Below are 11,144 nucleotides of genomic sequence, written 5' to 3' on the forward strand. Positions count from 1 at the left end.
AGTGCCTGGCTAACAATACAGAAGTTACAATGACATGGCACACGTGCACTCATGTTACCGTATCAAATAACTTGTCTTGTCTTTGTAAAATACAGTCACATTTCAATTATTATACATTATATATGTAAATAGATTATTGCTATTTAGAAACAAGTTCTTAAACTTAATTTTCTTAAAACATAGAACAGTAAATAAAGAAGTAAAGCAAACAATTATCTCTTCTAGTTACGACCTTTGTACTCGGATGCTGCTTGACATAGAGAATATGAAACAAAATAATTTTTTTTTTAGGTTTTATATATACAGTTGAATAACCAAAAAACATAAATTACTACATCAATATCATAGAATTCCACTATATTTTATCAAACTCAGTAACTGAGCTGTATTAGTCTAAAAATATATGAAATTTCAAGCAGACCAAAGACACAACCATTGAAATCTTGGTTCAAAAGAAAGAAATGGCATCCTAAGAATTTAAAATGGCCAATAAAAGCCACTAGGGTGACATTCTGAGCTTTCGATTGGTTATTCATGTCATACACAGAAGTAAGTGTATATATGGGAGCATTTCCAAAAATGGAAAGAGGTGGGCAGGGTGCGACTGTGTTTGATTTATTACATGAGCAATTAGCAATATATTTGCATATAGAAAAGATAAGACATTCTTATTTTATATTCTAGCTTGTCAACACCAGTAACTTGAGTTTCTAATTCGTATGAAACTATAGACTTAGTATTTTGACTTCACAAACATCTAATTTCAACCAGTTCTGCATTCAACATACCATGTGACACATAAAAATCGATGTTTATCTGTGTTTTTTAATATTTACTTTTAAATTAAATGATTAACTAATGGATCATACTAAAATTTGAATTATAATCTACAGTTTGATACCAAACTTATTGACATAAATTCATGAAATAGTAGTTCAATAAAATTTTTAATGTTAGTCAACAAACGAGATGACTGGCCTTTCACCCATGACCCATCTCAAAAGGGTTAAGAGACCTCAATTTGGCTCCCTTTTTATGCCAGTCTGTATTTGGGGATCTTCCTGACACATTGGAGTCTAGGGTGGAGGCCACGTGTCAACATTCCTCATTCCCCCTTGGTTTCCCATCTTTCCCAGCCCTCTCCAGTTTAAATTGCCATGCCTCACCTTTTGCATCCTCCCCTTTACCAATGCTATTTTCCACAAGCCACCAAATTGCTCATTACCATGTTTTAGATGCCAATTGTGCAGGTAACTATCCTGTAGGTTCTGGCACTGTCAGGGTACAGTTGGCCAGGGTTGCACACCTGTGGTGTATGAGTTCTTCATGTTCTATCAGAAGAACTCTCCCTTCATTTTGCTATCCTCTCTTTATCTACACATACTATTTCCTTCATTCCTGGAATCACATTTCATGCAGTGTCTCTTGAAAACAAGTTGAGATCTTTTACACAAGAGCACTATCAAACAAGTACATTGCCTTTCTCCAGGATTTTATTCTTAGCTTTTGTGGTTCACAAAAAAACTGAGGATTGGCATCATGTCATTGATCTATCCAACCTCAACGCTTCATCAACCTCTTTTGGTTCATCATGTAGTCTTTCCTCACACTTCAGTGGGCATTCACTATGGATAATGATATCCCTATCTCTCCAACCTCCAGATGTTACCTACATTTTGTCATGGAGGTTGAGTTTTCCAGTTCCATGCTCTACTTTTGTTCTGGCATTAGGGCCTTACATCTTCTGTTGTATGGTCAGAGCCTTTGCCCATCACCTTTACATCCATGGTTTGTGGTTCCATCATTATATGGATGACTGGCTCCTTTTAGACCTGTCCCATCAAGCCTGTCTGACTCGTACATATTTCCTCCTATAGGGGTGTCATGCACACATGTGGTCTTCAGTGGGTGTTGCATGACCAATAGAATCTTGTTTGGGATCCCACTGGTTCCACCATCTTCCCCCCTCCTTCCCATAAGTAGACTTTGCCTAGTGCCTAAACAGAGACAACACCTAGACTGGTGTTTCTCTGCCCCCTCCGATTCTCAATTTGCATCTATTCAAAGATGCTTCTCTTATGGGATGGGGGGCTAATCTGGATTTTTAGGGGATCACAGATCATTGCAAAATGGTTGAATCTTCCCTCCACATCAACCTTTGGGCCTTAGATTATTTTCTACCTTCTGTGAGGGGCCATTTGGTCATGACTCATTCTGACAATTTGACTGTTGTCTCTCATATCAATTGGCAAAGGGGTAACCATTCACATTCACTTTGCTTTTGAATGCTGGATCCCCTTTTCTGGGCCCATTCTCAGGAAGTCAGCCTTCTTGCTTGCCACATCATGGGTGCTGTGAAGCTTGTATCATCAATGATCTTGTCTCGACAAAATTCTACCTATGGAGTGGTCTCTTGCTCCCCTAGTGTTCTGGTAATTATGCTCCCAGTTTGGTATTCCTATTCTGGATGCATTTGCCAACAATTTCAATGCCAAACTGTCCCTCTTATAGTCTCTGGTTCCACATCCTTTAGCTTTGGTGGTGGATGCCTTCAGTCAGGATTGTACCAACCTTTACTTTTATGCCTATTCTCCTATCCATCTTATAGTGATTTTCAAATGAGACCCAAAACTTGAGCACTTTTGAATAGTTCAGAATTCTTCTTCAGGAGAACAAAGGGCTATGTTTAATGAGTATGATGAAATATGTAGCCACAGACGTCGACATTACGTAAACCAGATGTTCATTACGAGTTAGACTTGAGAACTAGCCAATCATAGTCTAGAATTGTTGGTGTCAGGCTTAGTTTGTGCTAAGGAGGTTTATACAGTACATAAAAAAACTTAAATGTGATAATAGTTGTAAGAAATGTTAAAAACATTTTATAAATATAAAAATAAAATAATGGCAAAAGGTGGTGAGAAATAGAGAAAATGATAACATGACACAATATATATGAAATAATACCAATACAGAGAAATTAAAGCATGAATAATACTAATAATGTAAATTTAATTATGAATTTAGTTTTGAAAATATTCTCAGAGACACGTGAAGGTTAACAATCCCGAGTCGAGATTGATGCCATTTGCCATTATAGAATTTAATAAAGCTATACAGTAAGTTTCTTTAATTTCCCCATTTTCTGTTAATGTAAAATTTGTCTCTATACCTGTCAGTGTAATTTCTTCAAGAGAATGTCCAGGCATTTTAAAGTGTTTTGTGACCAGAAGTTCCATATATTTGTGTTGAATGTTGATTTGTGGTTATTAAAACTTTCCCGTATAGTTGTTTTGGCTTGACCTACATTTGGAAGTTGCATTTTTGGCAATGGATTAAGTAAAGAATGTTTTTAGTAGAGCAGGTTATGGGTTTAGTAATTTTGAACTGCTTTTGGTTGTCTTTATCAGAAAATTTGTCCAATTCCTGCATGAACTTACAGGTTTGGCATTGCTTGCTATTGCAAGGATGACTTCCACCTGGCATCGTCTTAAAGTTTATTTTGGCATGAACTAAATGTGAATGCAAAATTATATTTTTTTGGAAAGAAATGACAGGAACTTCTGTAAAAATGGATTTTAATCAATCATTAAGTTGAAGGAGATAAAATTGTTTTTTTAGTATCTATGGTAGGTTTTTTAGTTTTGGGTGATAGTTAATAACCATTGGAACACAAGAAGAATTCATTTTAGGTAATTGTTTCAAAGCAGATTCATGTGATATATTGTTAGTTTTGTCCAGTTGTTGGATGATAGTGTTTTGTTTGTAACCTCTTTCAGTCATAGTCTGTTTCAAAGAATTAATATGACAGTCACAGTCTTACTGTCAGAGCATATCTTCTTTAATCTAAGTGCTTGATTGAATGTGGCATTAGATGGGGTAGACAAATAAGATGAAAGAAGCAAAACAGGGGAGAAAGGACGGGAGAGGAAAACATACAATTGGAGTGGGAGAAATTGATATTATGAAGTAAGGTTGCCCTATAGCCTGCAATGGTATATAATGATAAACCATTAAAAGCCAAGTGAAGAAATCTGAAAGGTGGGGAACACTAAGGTAGGAGGGTAAGAAACCATGTTGCAGAGACCAACACCAGAAAATGTGTCATTTCCTCTGGTAGACATTCAAGGAAGAAAGGTGGACCAAACAAGACAGAAGGGAGGCTATCCATGTAGAGAGTCTGGATTGTCTTGCAAGGGACCAGATAAAAACCACATTAGAAGCTAAAGTGTGGTGACAGCAGAATGAAAAATGGTAGACTGAAGTTGATTAAGATGAGATTGACAAAGTTGAAGAGGTAAGGGTGAGGGACAGGTGAAGCAGGGGTAGAATCAGAAACCAAGGTTGAGCAGGCTAGAATGTGATGATTAGAAGGACACAACATGAAGTGGGTTGGATTAGAGAGAGAAGATGGAGAAGAAGGCGGAGAGGAGATAGGTGTTTTACATACTGATTTGTACCAAAAACCAATGAATAAACCACAATACTTATATAATTAAAGCTGTCACCCTCCACACACCAAATGCAATATCCTTGTCTGACTGGAATCTCACTGTGGTCCTTCTTGCCCTTACCCATCCTCAATTTGAAACTTTGGCCACTCTAAATGTGTATTTCATAATCTGTTTTGCATATGGATGTTGTCAATCAGATGTCTTCACTATTGACGTCTCCCATATTCTTTAGCACCATACCTATGTTCTCTTTTATCCAAATCATAGTTTTTTCCCCAAAATGTCAGCAGCACATGATGGAGACATTGCCTGCACTTCTACTTCTCTTCCTTCCATCTCACATTTGTATTCCCATTCCAAACCTGATCATCTTCTTTATTCAGTACATGCTCTACATTGTTATGTTGCCTGCACTGCTTCCTTCCATGGATCCTGTTCCCGCCTATTTATACCCATCTCTCCTTTCCTGGTTGAATAAATCTTGACCGGCCTGATTTTCAAAATAGAGTTTTCATGGTCACCCATTGCACTGTCTTATGGTGTTGCTTTCCACTGGACTCTCCACCAATTTGTTCCCTCTCTCTTCGAATGGAGTATGGGAGTCCTTGACACTTACCAGTTCCTAGCTGCTTGGGTGATAGACCATGAAGGTATATAAGAAAGGCAATCACAATAAAAGGGAAAAAGCATTTCTTCCTTATATACCAGGCCTAGGAGAAAACCTTCATAGGGTAATGAATAAACTTAACATCACTGTAGTTTTCTAATGTCCTCCTACACTACACGACAGTCATAAGATGGTACAATCCTTAGTTCCCAGTCCTCTCACAAAGAACGTGGTTTATAGCATTTGGTGTGACCATAATAAACAATACATTGGAAAAACATAATGACCAATACAGATAGGACTCAAAGAACACCAAAGAGATATTAAGAACTATGCAATAAACACATCACCTATAGTTTTTTCTCCTTTCAGAAAAATGACCACATTATAGATCTAAAAAATGCAAAAATGAGAGAGAAGAAAACACCAAACAGAGAAACAACAATGAAGCTATTGCCATCCAAGCACAAGACAGTGGACTACCAGTGGGTATTAACTATCTCAACATGGGTTCCATCAATTTTACTGACCATGTGACCTTTTTGTGCTCATTTAAAATCTTAACAGATTTAATACTACTAACTTTTAATATAGTATGTATATCTTCTCAACATTTGAGAGTCTTTCAGCAAACACTATAAATCTTTCACATACAAAAAGCCATATTTTCTAGTGCATTATTTTAAATAAATTAAAAAAAAGATTTGTCCATGATTATATCGAGTACTTGTTTTGAATAGTCCATGTGCAAAGTCATTAAAAATACTTTTCTTCATCTGAAAAATCCAAAATTTCATATATGTAATCACTAAAACCTCCTAAATACATTTCAAATGTTTGTTTTCAGTAAAACTTTATATTTTATCTGTTATTTTCTCTACCCTATCTTTACACAAGGTTGGTCAACTTGACTGACCTTGTAACCACCAAAAAAAATTTAAATAAATCTAAAGTACTCTTTTTTCTTTCTAGAAGGACTTCAAATTGTGATGTGAAACTACATTCATTTATCCTAAGTAGATTTAAACTCATAACACTATACATCTATTTATGGTTAAATTTTATTGTTTTATCACTCTTTGAACCATGTCCAACTACTATTCACTCCATTATAACTAGTAAGTCACTTAGGGAACATAGAGATCTTGTTACACTATCGAATTACGTTACCCTTGTGAAACATTTCTAATATATTATTGTTATTATTTATTTTACCTAATATAACCTTTACTAACCTAAAGAGATCAGAATTTTTATGCTTTGGTTACTTTATAATAATAAATAAAGAATAAATATGAAAAACAATAAAGTACTTACCCGAGTATTCTTTTTTCTGTTGTCGACAGTTGATGACACTTTAACCTACCTTTTTTTATACTAATGGTAGTAATGCACTAAATAATTTTTATTTAATTAAATAACGCACCAAAGAACATAAAATAATAACATGTAAAAAGTAGACAATTTCCTCTAACTATCACAATGTTTCTGGCTTTCTAACTATGCAACAAGAGCCGTTACAAATTCATCCAAACTTGTTGTTATCTTTCCCATGGGAACGAAGCTTGTTCTAACAGTGAAACTGACAATTCTCTGTTCAGAAAACAAAGTAATACAATACATCATTTAAAAGATGAAAGCCTTCGCTTTCTGTTGGTTATATATAATACAGAATTAAACGTAAGAAGGAACTATTAACAAATCTTGAAAGAGAGGATGCGATTGGTGAGTGTGGCAGGAGAGGTCTGATTTTTTATTTGATAGCTCTGTAACCAAACAAAATTGAAGGCTGTAAAAATTATGGTCTGTCTGAGCAATAATGATTTTATAGAGAGTAATTTTGGTTGAATTTCATACTTCTTGGAGGGTTGATGGATGAAATAGAGAAGATACCAACAGAAAATGTGTCACTTGTGTGGAATAGAGGAAATTCAGGATTTTTTTTTATATTGCCTAATGAAGGCTTTGGTTAGAGGGGTGAAAGCTTGCCAATAAAAGTATTTTAACATAGAGAAAAGTCTGTGTATAATTCTAGACATGAAAGAATTTTCTTAAGATGGTGCCTTTAAACATCTCTCCATGGCACCTTTTTCTACATGTGTCACTAGGTATTTAGTAAGTTACAAAGTGTAATTAAACTACTTTTTCATGGTATACCAATAAGTATAGTATAAAAATATAGCTAACAATCCATATTTTAATAGTAAAAAAGAGTTAAGATCTTAACTGTATAAGGCAATATTAAAACAAAATCATGAATTGCCCCTAGCTTGATATTTTCTCTCTAGCCATCCTATCTTCTCTCATTTATTTACCACTGCTCCAAGAAGTACAAAATCTAATGTAAATTGTTCATTATAATGTCATCATTATCACTCAGACAAGGCATAATTTTCATAGTCTTTAATCTTATTTGGTTATAGAGCCATCAAATAGGAAAACAAACCCCTTTGCCACACTCACCTGTCACATCCTCTCTTTCAGAAATTGCCAACAGTTCTTTCTGATGTTCAATACTACACTATTCATAACATATAGAAAGCCAACGTTTTAATCTATCAAATGACATATTATACTGCATTGTTTTCCGTACAGAGAATTGCCAATTTTGTTTTCAGTTCAAGTTTTATTTCTATGGGAAGCACATCGACTAACTTAGATGAATTTGTAATGGCTCTTGTCACATAGTTAAAAAGCCAGGAAAATTGTGATTGTTATGGGACATTGTCTGCTTTTTGCATGTTATTTTTCTGTCCTTAGTGCATTATCTAATTAAATGAAAAATATTTTAGTGCAGTACTACCATAGTATACAAAAGTAGACTCAGGTGTCATCGACAGCAATAGAAAAGAAGATCCTGGTAAGTACTTTATTTCTTGTCTTTCATGTGTATTTTTTAATATAAAAGTAACTAAAATGTAAAAATAGGAAACTTTTATAAGTTAGTTAAGGTTAAATTAGGTAAAATAAATAATAATAATATAATGAATATTTTCATGGAGTACACTCATGAGCAACTCAGAGTACCTCATGTGTCATCATTTTTTGGAAAACATAACTTAATGATAAAGCAAAACATGAATGTGATAATAAGAAGCATTTATTAAACGTTTTGGAATCATCATAATTCCATCATCAGTAATCAAAAGGTACAAAACAAACAAACAATATTTGTAATTACAACAGAAATATATTTATAAGAAGTAAACAATTTGAATATACAATTAAAAAACAAGAAAATGAAAAATGGGACACAGATGAAATAGTTAAAATAAGTTTAAATCAAGTGAAGACTGTGTATTATTTAGGGATGGGAGGAGAGTTTTTATGTATAATGATTCTTTTATAAGAAGTTTGGTATCACGTTTGGCTGTCGAGAGAATTTTAAAGTTTGAGAGAGAAATCGGATGTCCTGTTTCTGTATTGTGTTGATAGACAGTGGAGTTAGGAAGGATTGTAACCTATCTTCCAGTTTTTATAGATATATCCATTTGTTCACATACTCGTACTTTAATATGACTTTGGTTTCACCAATATAGGAGGCCTAACGGTCTCCTCACATGTATAAGTAAACGAGATGTCAATAATGGGCAGTTGGCAAATGATCTTTGAAGCGAAAAAAATTTTTAATCTGAAATTGGGTTTCATAATAACTTTCAGGTCAATTTTGGGATAGTAATAGTTACATAATTTTTCAAATCTTTTGTGAAAAGGGAGGTCTATCTCTAGAGATACGGTAATCAGGTGTACAAGGGAAGTTTGGGTAGAGTGGGTATCTCAGGTGGTTTGACAAACAAATTAGTTAAGAATGAGAAAGTTATTTTCTCCAAGAAAAGAAAATTTTCAAAAGAAAATACTTTGTATGGAAGTAATTTCTTTGTGAAGGGTTAGATAGGATGAGGTAACTTTATAGGCTCTATTTTGTAGACAGAGAATAAGACTTTGTTTGAAGGGTATACAACTGTCAAACTGAGTAAAAAGGCCAGTAAATGTGTTTTTACAATACACAGAAGTTGAAAAGCCATTAGCATTATGGTTAAGAAGATAGAGTTATTTGTCTCAATTTCATGAGTGAACTGTATAGAGTGGCGTTGTGAATTAATACATTAAAAAAAGCATTGGTTATAATCAGTATGGCGGACAATAAGGAACATATCATCAACATACCTTCTGTAAAGAACAGGCTTGAAGCTTAAAGGCCAGTTGTCAATACAGTTCTGTTCGTGGTGACATAGAAAAACGTTGGCAAGCATAGGATCCGGTGGGGAGCCCATAGCAACACCATCTGTCTGATCATATAGAGTATTGTTAAAGAGGAGAGGAGAGTCTTTAGTCGAGAGTTCGAGCATAGACTTAAAAATCAGATTTAGAAAGACTATTGACAACAATGTTATTAGCAAAGAGATTAGACAGTGCAATATTAATGGTTTCATCCAGGTGAATATTAGTAAAAAGAGAAGTAATATCGAAGCTAGCCATCACATGATTTTAGGGGGGGGGAGAGTTTACTGATTTCTCAGGAAAATTGGAAGGAGTCGGGTGTTTAAGATAGGTACAAGGAATTTAGCTATGTTATAACTGTGAGTGTCTAAGGTAGAAAGTATAGGGGTTTCTGGTTTACAAACTTTTGGCAGACCATATAATATTCTAGGTTGGGAGTCTGTGAAACATAAATTGTTGTAAATACAATCAGAAATAATATTTCTCATCACGTAATGTAATTCAATAGTGTAACGTGAGCTGCATGTTTGCCGAGTGATCTATAACTTATAATGGCATGAATAGTAGTTACACATGGGTCAAAGGGCAATAGAATAATAAAATTTAATATAAATAGATGTATACTGTTATGAGATTAAAACTATTTAGGATAAACAAACGTAGTTTCATTTTACAATTTGTAGTCATTCTAGAGAGGAAAAGAAAGTGTAGTTTAAATTTTTTTTGGTTGTTATGAGGTCGATCAAATTGACCAACCTTGTAGAGAGTTAGAGTAGAGAAAATAACAGATCAGGTAAAATATAAAGTTTTTAGGAGGTTTCACAGATAATATAAATGAAATTTGGAATCTTTGAGATGAATAAAAATATTTTTAATCATAATATGGAAATACTTCACTAAAAAATCAGATTTTTTTTTTACAAATGACTTATAATAGTTACTAAAAGTCTGCCAAATTTTGTGAAGATGTTTGTTTTTAATTATGCACAAAGTTACACAAGGGCTATCTGTGCTCTGCCCACCACGGGTATCGAAAACCGGTTTCTAGCATTGTAAGTCCTCAGACATACCGCTGTGCCACTGGGGGGGCTTGTGAAGATGTGCATACTGTACTAAAAGTTATAGTATGGAAACTGTAGGAAATACAAAGTGGTTATGAATTTGGTCAAATTGAGCTCTCTGTGAAGAACTGCTGTAGAATTATATGAAGACTGAAGAACTATTGCAGACTGAGAAAACAGTATTATATACATCAAAGATTAATGTTCAGAGTGCATGCACTACCCACTCTAGTGTTGGTCATACCCATTAAAAAATAAAGGTGTTTGTAAGTCAAGATATCACCTAACCCGACAGTGGAAAATATTGCTGTGCTGTTTTACGTAGTATGTTGAACCTTTCAGAAATATTTCCCAAAGCAAAGTGTATATGTTTCCACAGGTGAATGACCTAGAATACGAGATAACTAGGATGAAAAGAACTTAGCTGTACCCTTAACTGTCATCTTATGTTAAACCTACTTACAATGTATTTACAAGCATTTTTGTAGTTTATTGATAAATGGTAGAAAACATGCAGAATGGATACATACCACATAGTGGTTTACTCGAGGTTTGGAAATTTGTAAAGAAGTTACTTCTTGTTTATTAGTAACAAAATAGAAAATTATTGTGTGGTTATAGATATTAGCTTAAAACATTTGTCAACAGTGGTGAAGGAAGTTCAGAAGAAGTCTAGAGTCTGTTAATAGATTTGTTTTAGCCCTTTTCAGATGGATCATGGGTGAATAGCCATATCATCTCGTTTGTTGACTCACCTTCAAAATTTTATTGAACTACTATTTCATGAATTTATGTCAATAA

At 34.2% G+C, this 11,144-nt stretch overlaps 1 protein-coding gene across 6 annotated transcripts in view; it reads right to left on the reverse strand.

The window, feature by feature from the left end:
• LOC106474633 (N-acetylglucosamine-6-phosphate deacetylase-like) overlaps positions 1-11,144 on the reverse strand; it is a 32,616-nt gene that overhangs the window by 2,445 nt on the left and 19,027 nt on the right. For 2 of the 6 annotated variants that reach the window (XR_002613991.1, XR_002613992.1), the window contains exon 3: positions 9,229-9,350. The exons of the other annotated variants lie outside the window; for them this stretch is intronic. The gene's annotated coding sequence lies outside the window, so the exon portion shown is untranslated. The remainder of the gene's footprint in view (positions 1-9,228; positions 9,351-11,144) is intronic. 6 annotated transcript variants of the gene reach the window in all.

This window comes from Limulus polyphemus, unplaced genomic scaffold, assembly GCF_000517525.1.
Source record: "Limulus polyphemus unplaced genomic scaffold, Limulus_polyphemus-2.1.2 Scaffold7461, whole genome shotgun sequence".
NCBI classification, from domain to species: Eukaryota; Metazoa; Arthropoda; class Merostomata; order Xiphosura; family Limulidae; genus Limulus; species Limulus polyphemus.